Source organism: Lactuca virosa, chromosome 8 (genome assembly GCF_052849685.1).
Source record: "Lactuca virosa cultivar CGN04683 chromosome 8, Lactuca_virosa_CGN04683_v6, whole genome shotgun sequence".
NCBI lineage: Eukaryota > Viridiplantae > Streptophyta > Magnoliopsida > Asterales > Asteraceae > Lactuca > Lactuca virosa.
The window spans coordinates 57,334,199-57,348,504 of record NC_136433.1 but is presented as its reverse complement, the minus strand read 5'-3'; the positions used below and the strand labels follow the sequence as shown (position 1 = coordinate 57,348,504).

Below are 14,306 nucleotides of genomic sequence, written 5' to 3'. Positions count from 1 at the left end.
TTTCAGGTTCTTTCTTCTTTTTCCTAGCCCTCATGCTCGCTGCCTTCATCCTCAATGTTAAATATCCCCAATCTTCTTGAGTCTTGACAATTAAATGAAGTGATTTCTCCAGATGGTTGATGTTTAAGAATTTCCATCCAGATCTTGGATCAATGACTTTCAGGTTCTTTCTTCTTTTTCCTAGCCCTCATGCTCGCTGCCTTCATCTCCATAGCCAAATCCGACTGCCTTTCATCCTACTCCGATTACTTAAACCTAAAAGTAACAAAGTGGATTCAACCAAAGAGCTTGAAGAAGAATCAAAGTGTGGTTAACCCCAAATGACTTTTAGGTTCTTTCTTCTTTTTCTTCTTGTTCTTCCCACGTTTAACCCCAAATGAAAGATGATCATCGTCGCTATTTTTACCAAACTTCCCATCTTTCTTGAACCCATTTTTCTCGAAATTAAGATCAATGGTAATAAAATTAAAACCGGGCTTTGAGTTAACTCCTTTGTTAAACCCACCGTTGATCCCAAAATCACCGGTCTAGTTTTGATTAGTCGACCCGACTTTAAAGTCAAAGTTAAAACCATTAAAATCGGAGTTGGATGAACTGGAGTGGTTGGTGTTAATGGTGTTTGAGTTGGTGAAGTGACCGCCGACATGGATGTCGAAGTTTCGGCGTTCTTTTTCGGGGCGTTTGGAGGCGTATGAGGTGGCTCCAGATGGAGTCGTTAAGGGAGAGGCTGAAAAGATTGTTGCTTTGAACACGAAGTTGATCACTGTACTGCCAAAAAAGACGATTGATTGTTGTTTTCCATGGTTTAAGATAGCTGATTTCTTGATACCCAAGTGGGAAAGATGATGAATTCAACGAAAAGAAGTGAGATCTGGAGGAAAATGCGAAGTGGGTATTGGTTTATATGTATAATAGGGAAAAGGAAAGGGGACAAGTTTCCAGGAAATGAAGGTGATTACGTGTAGCTTTGTCAAAGGTGAAATAAATAAAAGAAAACTTCATAAAAGGTCCTTGGATAGTTAAATGACGGAAATATCCTTCGTTTAACGGTAGAAAGCTAACGGAGTTAATAAAAAGGACCAAACATCAAAAGTTTTGAAAGCGCAGGGACCATTTATGAGGTTTTTAAACCACGGGGACTAAACTTCAGATTTTGGGTAACCATAGGGACCATTTATGATGTTTTTTCTTGATTGTACATGAAAATGTTGAAAATGTACTGACTTAGTTTAAAAACACATAATCGTAGACAAAGGAAAGCTTCATTGATTTTGACATGGAAATGATATGATCATAAACAACATGATCCATAATATTATTGATCCAAAACCTATTATAAATTAAAATCTATACAAAAATCAAACATGATCCTAGACGATATGATCCAAAATATTATAATATAAAACTTATTTAGATTTCACACTTTATTTTACAAAATTTCAAGATTTGGTTAAAAATGATATGATTCAAAACTATTTATAAATCAATTTTGTAAAAATTATAATTTAGTTAGAAATGCTGAAATGATATGATTCAGACTATTATGATCCAAAATAATATTATTCATAAAATAATAATTTAAAATGTTTAATATCCTTAATTTTTATGACTTAGATTGTTATAATTCAAATTAGATTGTTATCATTCAAATTGTCATGGGCCTTAATATATTATGATTAAAAAATTTCTTATGATTCAAAATTGCTATTAATCATTAATCTATTATGATTAAAAAAATTCTTATGATCCTTATGAATCGAATCCGTTTAAATTCAACAACAAAATAGGGACTAAAAGTTAAATGCAAGCAACTTTTTTTCTCACATAAATTACAAAATTCGAACATAACGGTGTACATACTTACATGATTTAAAAAAAAAAAGTTAAGAATGACATTTTAAGAACTAATAATCATTTTAAGGTTAAAAGTTTCATATACTCAAAAGAACACCATATCGATAATTAAACATATAAATTCACAAAAGTTGTGGATATACATTTCAATTTCTATACAAATTCATGACATCAATCATTCAATTTTTTTACTCTTCTCTACAGACCATCGTTCGATTTGCATGTGAGGTGTTTGAGGAAATGCATCAAAGACTAAAAAGCGGTTCAACTTTTATTATCATCAGACCATTATGAATCAAAGATATCTAAAACTAACTTCTTTAGCATCTACAATACAACTTCAACTATGATCCTATACTCTTTTGTAGATCTTTCTTGTAACGCTCGAAAAATCGTTACCTCATTAGCAAGAAATCAAATTAAAAATGAAATGTCATTAGCAGTAAACAAATGAAAGGAAGTTATAGTACTCCTTGAGACGATTCCGTGGATATAAAGAACATAAAAACAGAGTGCATATGAGGAAGATATGACCATTTTAAAAGTAAGCTGCTATTTTAGATAATGACACATGGCATTCACCAAGACTTAATACTTGGTGCTTGGAATGACACGATGTGGCGTTGGGCAAATAGCCCTTTGAGTCTTCCATAAATGAAAGGAAGTTCTAGTACTCTTCGAGACCATTCCGTAGATATAACGAAGAGTAAATTACACGAATCGTCCCTCATGCAGGTGCCAAAATGCACGTTTAGTCCCTATTTTCAAAAATTAACTCGGACCGTCTCTCGTATTGTTAAAAGTTGCACGGTACATCCCTCGTTAGTTTAAATTTACACGTTTCATCCCTTTTGATACATAAAAAAGACTATAATGTCCTTTTTCTTTTCTTTTTCATTTATTTTGAACATTTTTAATTATTAAAATTATTTTAATTATTTGCTCTGATTATTTTTAATTACTAAAAATTATTTTAGTTATTTTTCTATTTTGTGGAATAAGAACTAACCACCACCACCACCGGTAATCTACGCCACCACCAGAAAATGGAGCACCACCACCACTTCTCACCGGAAAATGTAGCACCACCGCTACCCCTCACTTCACCCAACCCACTCCTTCGTTAATGTTAACATGTTTCACCAAAAATAACTACAAACCATCACCTCATTCACCAAACCAACAACATATACTCAACCCACCATCAAAACAAGCACATTTACTGTTAACACCACCACCATCCACCATCGGAAAACCCACCTGCAAAACAAGAATGAATAATTAGGGTAAATTAGGAAGTAAGAGTCAGGGAGATGGAAAATCTGATTTGATACAAAACTGATTGAAAGCAAATGATTTAGGGATCTTAAATTGAAAGCAAACCTTATTCACTGAACCTGCAAATCTGATTCATTACAGAGGGGGATGGAAAAAGGGGGTTGTAAGTCTGCACTTCGTTCGATCGGTGAACCACCATTGCCAACTGTGAGCCGCCATCGTCACCGGTGCGCTGCCATCGTCGCATCATCTAGGGTTCACATCATTGTGTTATCGCAGAGGAGGACTATCAATGGAGACGATTTGGGTTCGATCCGACCTGCTTCTCCGATCTCAATGTCCCTCTTATCTGATCTTGCGTGATGGACTTGTACCTGGTTCGATGACCTGATTTCGGTGTGGACAGAAGGAAAAAAGGGGAAATGGAAGAGGAAGGGTGGGTTGAGTTGTGGTGGGTAATGGTTTGATAGCATCGCAGGAGTGGCCGAAGAGACGAAGATGTCCTGAAGTCGTTGAAGTCGGCGATGATACTGGTGGAGGTGGAGATGACAGAAGAAGAAATGGTGGAAGAGGACGGCGTGCTTAGGGTTTAAGGATCTTTATTTAATATCTTTGATAAAAGAAAATAAATAATTATTTTCATAATAAACAAATCAATAAATTATTAATAAATAAAAAATAAATCAAAAAAGAAATAATAAGGGTAAAATTGTCTTTTTATGTCTCGAGGGATGAAGCGTATATGTTTTAATGTAACGAGGGACGGTTCGAGTTAATTTTTGAAAATAGGGACTGGACATGTATTTTGGCACCTGCACGAGGGACGACTCGTGTAATTTACTGTATAAAGAACATAAAAAACGGAGTTCGTATGAGAAAATTACGACCTTTTTAAAAATATGTTGCTATTTCAGAGAATGGCATGTTGCATTCATCACGACTTGGTGCTTGGAATGCCATCACGTGGCATCGGCCAAATAGCCCTATAAATTTGAGTCTTCCATCATTCTCGCGTACATGTTTGGCAAGGGTGTTGGTCGATCGAGAAGTGATGTACGGGGTACGAGAGTACGTGTAACGAGGAATGTTAAGCACATAAGGCATACACATTCATTGCATTATTTATGTTGTTTTTCAATATTTTGACATAATCATAGAACGAGGGTCAAGACCCAAGTTAGACTGTCGGATTATAATAAAGTGCTATTACCGACCCAACAACATAATTAGATTATTAATCCGATCAGTAAAAACTAAAAAATATAAACCTCAGATTATGGGTTGAAGTGACGAGAGTTATTGAACTAACAGTTTAAAGAGTAAAGCCATTTAGTGATTATATGACGAGACTCGATGAGGCGGGTAACAAATGACTACCAGATTCGGTTAATAGTCAAACAAAGCAATATCGTATCAAGTTCGTACAAGTTCTAAGGAACTTGTTATATTATCTGAATAGGTTCGTGTAACATCCAATTTTTCAACCCAAAATTTTCATTTTTAACCTCATAATAAAACATGTTTCATAAAACCCATCACAAGAAAACCATAAGGTCAAAATACAAATCCATATAAAATTATCAGAGTATCCCAAAATACCCAGCAACAAAATCTCCAAGCGAATGTATATAATAAAGCCTTCACTTTCCCGCGTTTCTCAGAAGTACCTGAAACACATTTAATCAAAAACTGTAAGGACAAAGTTTAGCGACTTCCCCAAAAATATCACATATAGCACAACACATAAAACAACTATGAATATCAGCAACCCTGGAGACTACCCGAAGTTTTAGTGGGCAACAACACCCTTTGTAGGTTATCAGCAACCCTGGAGCCTACCCATAGTCTTAACACATATAAACAACACAAACACAGTAATAACACTTAGACCCAGTTGATCGTCAAATACATATACATCTATTCTACTATACAGGTAAGAATAAGTGAGGAGACTCACCTTACACTAATGACTGATAAAACTCACACCCGAATTGCTGGAACTAGATTCCGCATAATTACATACACCGATTAACCTTAATTAATAATTAGGATATTTCTCTCACATACTATTAGGCCCAAGACAATCCATTTTATACTTAGAGTAAAAGACCATTTTACCCCTCATAAAACCCTCACCATCCACTTCATACTCAAATGGTCAAATTCCATAAAAGTCAACAAAAGTCAACCTTGGTCAATACGCTCGGCATACTCAACTCTACGCTGGGTGTAGAGCGCAACACCAGAAAAGGGCTCGCATCTCGCTGGGCTGGGGGTAGCCAAGCATATGCTTAGTGTACGTAAGCTGTTATCAAGATCTCCATGCAAAAAGTCTTAATCCTTAAGACATCCATTCCAATCACAGATCTGGCCCCTAAAAAACGTCTTAATCCATAAGGACTCTGACTTTAAGCCTTTGCATGGCTACAAGGAGCTAAAATCCAAAACCCATAACTTTTACTTCATAAACCCCCCCCCCCCCCCAACAACTCTTGCATGGAAGAAAGGAAATGGCTAAGCTATCATTTTTATGACTCAAGACATCTTAGAATGTCTGAAATGATGACTTAACATATTTGGACTACTCCATACTCACAAAGATCCATGCAAGCTTTAGGACAAAAAGGACCAAAATGCAAGACTAAACAAGATCTATTTAAACAAGCTCCAAGATTTGAACTATATACCTTGAAAATGTGCACAAGAGGATGAAGTTTATGGATCTACAAACCAGAGTGCACCACCACCTCTTGAATGATCTTCTTCCTAGCACCAAACACTCAAGATTCACTTTCTAAGCTTCAAATCTCTCATACACAAGCTAGGGTTTCGTTTTAGGGTTTAGACGGAATGGAGGCTGGATGAGGGAATGTCCAAAGGATGGAAAAGGTGATTAAATAGGGGTCACATCGTAGAATTTAGGGTTTGGAAGCAACATGAGTACGCTCGGCGTATGCCTATGTATGCCCAGCGTACTCACATTTTGAACTGTCCCAAAATTTGGTTGACTTACGCCCTGTGTACCCCTTGTACACCCAGCGTAAGGAACTGATCTGAAAACTTAAGAATAGAGAACTCCATCTGCCCTTCCAAGAAGTTGAAAACAAAGTACATGTAAAATTAGTTGTGTATCTTGACTTGGTTTATCTTACAGGTTCTTTTTTTTTTAATTTTATTTAACTATTGAGTGCTTTCTATTTCCTTAGTTTGATTATACTTCTAATTATACTTCATCTATTCAGGAATAATTAAGTCAAAGATGCTTCCATGGATCCAATCAAAGAGGCTTTACCAATTTATGTCAATATCAAGGTTTTATATGATGTGTTATTTTATAATTATTCCATGCCTTCAGTTGATTGGTGTTGAATCTTTACTAATTTTACATTTTATAACAGGACATTCAAGTTTGGATTCTTATGTTGCTTGTTGGTTTGGACTGAATTGATCAAAATCGATTCAGACTCTCAATAACTTCAAAAGAGCATTTAGTGATACTTTCAAGTGGTGGACAAGGGTTTGCAGTGGCTGGCTCATAACTGCACTGCAAAGTTCAGTACACTATTGGATGAACAATGTGAAGGTATAAATCCAATTTTACCTTATTGCCCATTTGTATTCATTTATGTTCTCATTGACAATGTAAGACACAACTGAGTGATGCTAAACATCTGTATATTTTGTTGTGATTTCTTAATTCTTTTTAGCTATGGTGGAGATACTGAATCTTGTTTTACTCCAAGTGTACTGAGAAATAGCAGATTACTTTAAGTTCTTAATCCAGGTATGATCTATTAAACATCTTTATACCTTGTTGTGTGTTATTAATTCTTTTTGTATGTATTATTTTTATTTATTCTCTAGGCGTTTTACTTTCAAAAATCTTCCAGTTGTATCAACATACTTCTCTTTAAAATGTCAACCTAATAGAAGCATTGCACTTTATTATTAAGACATCTTACATTAAAAAAGCATTACATTTTATTCTTATCAATGCATTTTACTTTAAAAATCTACCAAGTATAGCATTGTAGTTTTCTTTGAAAAAGCAATCCAAATAAAGCATTGTGGCGTGACCATGGAGACGGACGGAGACACTGCATTTGATTGGTTCCCTCATATTTCTCTCTTTATCTCTTTCTTCTTTTTGAACTTTCACTACCTAATCATCGGTGCATAGCATTTCGATAACTTGGTGGGTTGGTTGTGGAATAGTAAAATATCCACGTGGCATCACCTTTATTCACAAACCATGCATGGTAGACCTGACAATTCGTGTATTCGTATCAGGAAAACGTGTCAGCCACGAATTTGACACGATATGTGTAACACCGTGAATTTTTCATATAAAATTTTCATTTGGAATTACAAAATCCTCATAACACGTTTCACAGAATCTCATTTATTTAATTCACAAATCACATCACTATAATTGTTTGATTAAAATCCAGGATCCTCAAATTATAACTCTTTCACTGATGTATACAATCAAGCCGGTACATTCCCGTGATCCTGAGGAAAACCTGAAACACATAACACATAACACGGTAAGCACGAAGCTTAGTGAGTCCCCCAAAATACCACACACATCTCATTAGCCACTCGAGGCTAACTCGAAATGACCCTCCAGTCAATGTGTTCCAGTGGAGACCCTCCGGTCCCACAACTCGGGTGGACCCTCCGGTCCTAACTCAGCAAAACATAATCACAATCATAGCATAATCACAAAGCATGATGTATAATAAATAGCACATAACTCAACGTAAGCACATATAACAACATTTACACTAAATAACATAACATCATAAGTCACAAAGACAGTATGTACAATAATCATTATCACAGAATAACAATGATCAGGTTCTGAAGTTATGCAAAATAGTTATTAGACTTATCCAAGTGGGAGACTGTTGGATTAGTGTCTAAGTCCATAACTATTTTGGTATGTACTTGACCCGATTATGAGCATGGTCCTTTTGGGTTGCCTTCACCATAGCAATATGTAGGATGAATTAACGAGAGAAAGGTTTAATTATGATTTATTAATATATTATAAGACTAATATATTAAAGGAGAAATCATAATGTTTAATTAATATTAGTCAAGAATTAATTAAGAATTAATTTTGTGACTAAAAGAGATTAATTAAATTAAGGAGACTGATATTGTAATTATAAGATAGTTACAAAGTTGGGCTTAGGATCCATTGGATGGCAATGGACGAATTCTATATGGAGGACCATAAAGAAATCGTCCAAGGGCCTTCTGGAATGGTCCATTGGACTGCTTAGGGCTTAAGCAGTCAGATTAGGGTTTCCTAGTTGCAAACCCTAATAGCCTACATGTATATATAGGACCCCTATGCCCCAAAAACGTGGCTAAGAGTCCCTCTAGGGTTTCCAGCCGTTTTTGGTGCCTCCTCTCTCCTCCCTCTTCATCCAAGTTGCTTAGTGGTGTTTGTGACTCCATTAGAGGTGCAACACTTGAGGCACTAAGCTTTCTGAAGTCAATCAAAGCAAGGATTGATTGTTATTGCTATATATAATAATCAAAGGTAATTACTAAACCCTTATTTCAGTTCTTATTTGATAGATCTAGGGTTTGTAAGTCTTGGATTCATTGCATGTACAATAGAGAAACCTAGATCCAAACATTAGGGTTTGTATGAGCACATAGGATTGTTCTTATGCATAAAATCTATCATAATAAACTATCCCCCGTATTTATTTATTTATTGCTTTTAGATTGTGGATTGTGTGTAACTCAATAGGCCTATGTATTTATTAAGAGCGTAACTAATTTGTTGTTTTAGTGGGCATATCTTTAAAACATACATTTTTTTTAACGACAAATCTAATCTACTACTTAATTCCACCTATGTTCATGACGGGACTTAAACTTTCAATCTCAAGGAGGAAAGGCAACACCTGATACCGTTGGGTTAGAAACCCTTTGGTCTTCACACATACATCGTATAAAAAGATTTAAAACCATGCAATAAGTGTTCGGCATACAAGCGCGGAGCTTATTAAGGGCCAGCCCCCCCCCCCCCCCCCCCCTTTTTTTTTTGCTTAGAAGTAGTAGTAGCCCACTAATTTTTATGAATATTAGACCCAACCCTCCCCCCCCCCCACACGCACACACACACACAAAAATATTAATTGCTCTTTTCTAAAGTTGCTTTAAATAAAGGACCAAAACACACATGAGTGCTGACTTATTTGTCTTGTTGGTTATATGATATAGTTGCATTAGTTTGAAGATTCACTTAATAATGCAAAGAAGAAAAACAAGTTAAGCTGTAACGGATTCAACTGATTCAACTGATGCCGTACACTTTCTTATTCACTTTACAAAGCGCATTCGGTTTACAAAACGCAGTTATTAAACTTTTTGGTTTCAAGCAACCAAATCTCCTACATTTAGGATTAGACATTTAGTGTATATGACCAATCCTGGAACACAGATGATCTACACACATAAAGAAGTAATGTTTAAGAAGGCGAGATACCAATGAGCGCCTTTGAATCCACTCAGAAAGTTTCAGATACACTATTGTGGAAATGGAATGTCAGAAAGATCCTCTCTATAAGGAGCATTTGTCAACTCTGGTCTTCTATCAGCATCATTTCCACTTTCCATGCTATCTTGAGCAATAGGGTCACCTTTTGATGGCTCAATATATGTAACCACAACATCCTTACGCAACATAAGGTAGATCACTGAGAGAACATAAGCAGCCATGACCGGAAAAACTAATATTGCAATAAACACATTAGCCACTTTTGGCCAAGTGCTATGGATTAGCCAATCGACAAATGCAGTGCTCAAGTAGTAGATGTTGATGCCAATTATTCCAAGTCCTAGTGCCCATGAGAAGAGAATGATCTGTAGAAGAAAAATAATCATATTATAAATGAATTTCAGGTATACTTGATTTACGAAATTGAAACTCACAAATATTGAGTTCTTGTGAGGTCCCATTTTGGTACTTGAGCTACTGAACTTGAGTAGTGGAATGAGTGCAAATGGAAGTTCAAATGACAGTATCATCTGCAAAAGATCCATACTTACATTAAAGTCCAGTTTCAATGAATCATGAATATGCTTACCTATAGAATGAAACTTTAAAGATGGAGTCACATACAGATGCTATTATAATTAGTCTTCCTTCTCCAGAAGGCCCCCCAATTATTGACACTATTAGACTCGGTGTTATGGCGATGCACCTAGTTACCAAGTTCCTGAGCCATTTCCTCATTTTTAAGTCCAAGAAACCCTAAAATAACAAATAGTACATGCTTAGTGTTAACCTTGATTATTAACAGCAGAAAGTTATAATAGGCAAACCCAATAAAGACCTCTTTTAACCTACCGACATAATGAATTGTCCAGCATAAGTGCCTGTGATTGCTGAACTCTGACCAGAAGCTAGCAGTGCAATTGCATAAAGAGTAGAGCCGGACTTTCCCAAAACATTCTGTGTAGTAAAAACCGGGGTTAATTATGAGAAGTTTTGTGAATGTTGTTGGTATAGAAGTTATAAATTTGACATCTTATAAGCTCATACTTTTAGAAGAAATGAAGCTGAGTTAAGGTTGAGATCGTTGCAACGATCCATTTCTTCACTTGGTAGGTTTTTTTCTGAGCAAACAGTGCCAGAAACAGCGATCATTGAGACGTTGATCAAGAATGCTACAAAGAGCGCAATGCCACTCTCTATCAAGAAGTATCTGCATGCATCCTGTAATTCAAAACATCATCATGAATAAGAACTCGAGTTGGTATCTTTCGAGTAAGAACAAGAGCCGAATGGAGAAACAAGTTATGCCTATTAAAAAAAGTGAACTTAATGTTAATAAACCAAAGTAGATTTAGGGAATATAAATATATGAGAAATAGGTTTTTATTTTTTATTTTTTGGGAGTGGGATCTTACGGCATGACAAGGGCACCAAGTAGAGCAATGGCATCACCAGTGGCGCCTTGACCACTAAGTTTAGGAATGAACATTCCCTATAGCAAATCACCAGCTGGTGGCTTCACATAGCTCATTTCTCCAAAGAAACAACCAGCCATCAGAAAAACTAGAATAGCTATCAATATTTCAAGCTTCCTCACCTATGGATATATGAAACCAACATTCCATGTGTTTTCATATTAGGAAACACCAACTATGAAAACATCAAAAGAAAACGAATCATGATTGAAGTTCTTACACCATATTTTTGGAGGCCAAGAAGGAGGAGGGTGCTGAGACCAGTGAGAGAACTCCAACCCAAACTGGAATCTTGAATAAGATATTCAGTGCAAAAGCTGTTCCGATCACTGCAAACATCAAAAGAAAATGAATCAAAATATTATTAAAAAAAAGTTAAATCGTATGTTCACATCAGTTTCATGGATATGCATGATTAAAATTAGTACCTTCGGGAATATCTGCTGCAATGACTGCAACCTCGGCTAGCAGCCATAGGCAATACTTGACAAAGATAGGGTATTCAGCCTTACACAACTCTGATAAATGTTTCCCTGAATAACAGAATAACTAAAGTTTAGATATTTATAATTATTTCTGGATATATATATAAATTCATAGGTCTAGTTCAGTGAATGTCTTACCAGTGCTTACACCAAGATTGGCAGCCAGAGATTGAATAACAAGTGCAAAGATTAGCCCGATCAAAATCACCCAAAGTAGCTGAAAATAATGGTGATTTTTTTGAACTACAACTATGGTGTTTCATGGAGAAAACGTTTACCTCGTATCTATGGTTGGCTCCTGCCTGTAAATCGGTTTCCACTGCATAAAAAACATTGATAAGTTTACAATGATTAAGATATATAAGTTACAATGAGAATATGAGATATTGAGAAATCAGAACTTACTGTTGCCAGGATCGAGATAAGCCAATGACACTAGGAAACCAGGTCCAACAAAGGAGAGAAAACTTTTCCATCCAGGTTTCTGCATATTATATGGTTATCAAATTAATCAAACTGTTATTAAACAAATAGAAACTTCAAACATATGGTTAGATATCAATCTTGAAATTAACGTTTGTGAGAGTGGAAAGAGAGAGAGAGAGAGAGAGAGAGAGAGAGAGAGAGAGAGAGAGAGAGAGAGAGAGAGATCACCTGATCATGGTCGATATCTTTATGATCATCAAAGTCTTTGGAGTTGAGAACAGAAAGATCAACAGCTGAAACACGATTGCTCCCTCCTGTAACTCGTGGTTCATGCTGCAGACTTGCCATCTCTGTCTCTGTCTTTGTCTCTGTGGGAATGGAGAATCTATATATGTGAAGAATCTCAGTATGAACAGATTTGATGGTAAAGGATTGGATTGAGTATGCTACTTATACTAGAGTTCTGCACATCACTCATGGCTACTAGAGTTCTAGTTCAAAATGTTGCTTTCAGATTTTGAGCATGTCCATGCCGTTTGCATTACAAAATGATGCATGGCTGCTGGAGTTCAAATTCTAAAGGTTGCTTTCAGTTTGTGGGCATGTCCATGCCGTTTGAATTATAAAAGGATTCTGAGCTTCTCCCTAACCCCCTTCTACCATGAGACTGAGACACCTCTTCAGCTCTTGTATTTTTGCGCCTCTACCTTTTGTCCTTTATCTACGTCTTTATCCACTCTATCACCATCATCATAAAGGTACCCACATCGCTCCATCTCTCTCGCTCTCAACCCCTAATCCCCACTGGAAGGAAAATTTGTGTCATCTCTTATCTCTATCACCGCCTGCTGCTCTGTGCTTCGTGTCTCTGAGGCTCAGGAGGGAAGAGGCGACAGAGCCTATGCTCCTTCATGTAGATTTTCTCGATATGTACTTCAAACTAATCATTCTCAATATTTTTATTTACCTATAACAAAATTGACACTTCACGAATTTACCAGAAAGTTGAAGACAGTATTTGCAGACAGAGAACTCGAAAAGGCAATGGCCCCACCATGCATAGAGCTCGCAAAGCTTTTCTCAGTAGCTGTAGATTTTCCAAAAACCCGTGTCCCCGCAGAAATCCCTGCAAATCTTCGTGTCAAAGAGTACCCTGATTTCATGGAAAAATCCAACAAAACAACGTACGAATCATATAACGTGATTGGGAAACTCTTTCGTGAGGTCAAAGACATCGCCCCACAAAACAGCCAGGTCAACCCGTTCACGCGTGACGTGGCGAGACAAACGTACGATGTTGACTTGGAAGTCAGCGGGTTTGAGTACTATGTTGATGAAGCTTTTGATTTTAAAACTGAGTATGATTACAAATTGGGTAATTTGATGGATTATTATGGGATTAAAACCGAGGCTGAATTGTTGAGTGGGAGTATTATGAAAATGTCGAGGTCGTTTGATGGGAGGAATGGTTTGGCTGTGAAGTCTTTGAGAAAGGAAGCGAGGAATTGGTTTTGGAAGGGTAGAGGCAATGTGGATGTTGGAGATGATGATGTGTATGCGAAAGCATCTGCATGGTATCATGTGACATATCATCCGGATTATTGGGGTAAATATAATGAGGATATGAAAACACGTGATCATTTTTTGAGTTTTCCTTGGTGTGTGCATGATAAGCTTATTGAGATTAAGAGAAGCAAGGGGAGGGTTAGAAGAAATGTTGATACTGATTGGCTTCAACAGCAGTTTAGCACTGCTTTAAATCTGATATGATTGAAGTTGTGTGAAGTCACTATAGTTGTCTTTGTTGTTTCTTGTTGGATTTAGTTTGAGTTGATGTAAATATTGTGGTTTTTGATTATTGTGTTTCTTGTAGGGTTTGATGTAAATATTATCAATGTTGATATATTTTTGAGATATGTAAGTAGTATCTTAATCTACTATATATACGTACACATAGATTATATGGAGTTGAACATAGATTATATGGAGTTGAACAAGAGGTGATAAAAAAAAAGTAATCGGTTTCTACTAATGCTTACCTAGATCCTTGTAGGATTGATGAAAATAATTTGACATCATGACTATAACTTTGGACTTTAGTGACTTTATTAGTTCTTAGGTATATTAGGTGGAATGTGTAGTTTTATTTGAAGTAAAGTGTTTGACAAAAGAAATATAAAGTCTTTTGGTTTGAAATTAATAAGATTTGGAATCCAGTTCCGCCGCATTTCCATGTTAAAGTTTATTTTTCTATTTGATTCAAGT

The 14,306-nt window shown here is 36.2% G+C and overlaps 2 pseudogenes; one reads left to right on the top strand and one right to left on the bottom strand.

Moving 5' to 3' along the window:
• Positions 1-9,413: 9,413 nt before the first annotated feature.
• Positions 9,414-12,459, bottom strand: LOC145132919 (metal transporter Nramp7.2-like; annotated as a pseudogene).
• A 258-nt stretch (positions 12,460-12,717) lies between these two features.
• Positions 12,718-13,957, top strand: LOC145133451 (putative RNA-dependent RNA polymerase 1 pseudogene; annotated as a pseudogene).
• Positions 13,958-14,306: the final 349 nt, after the last annotated feature.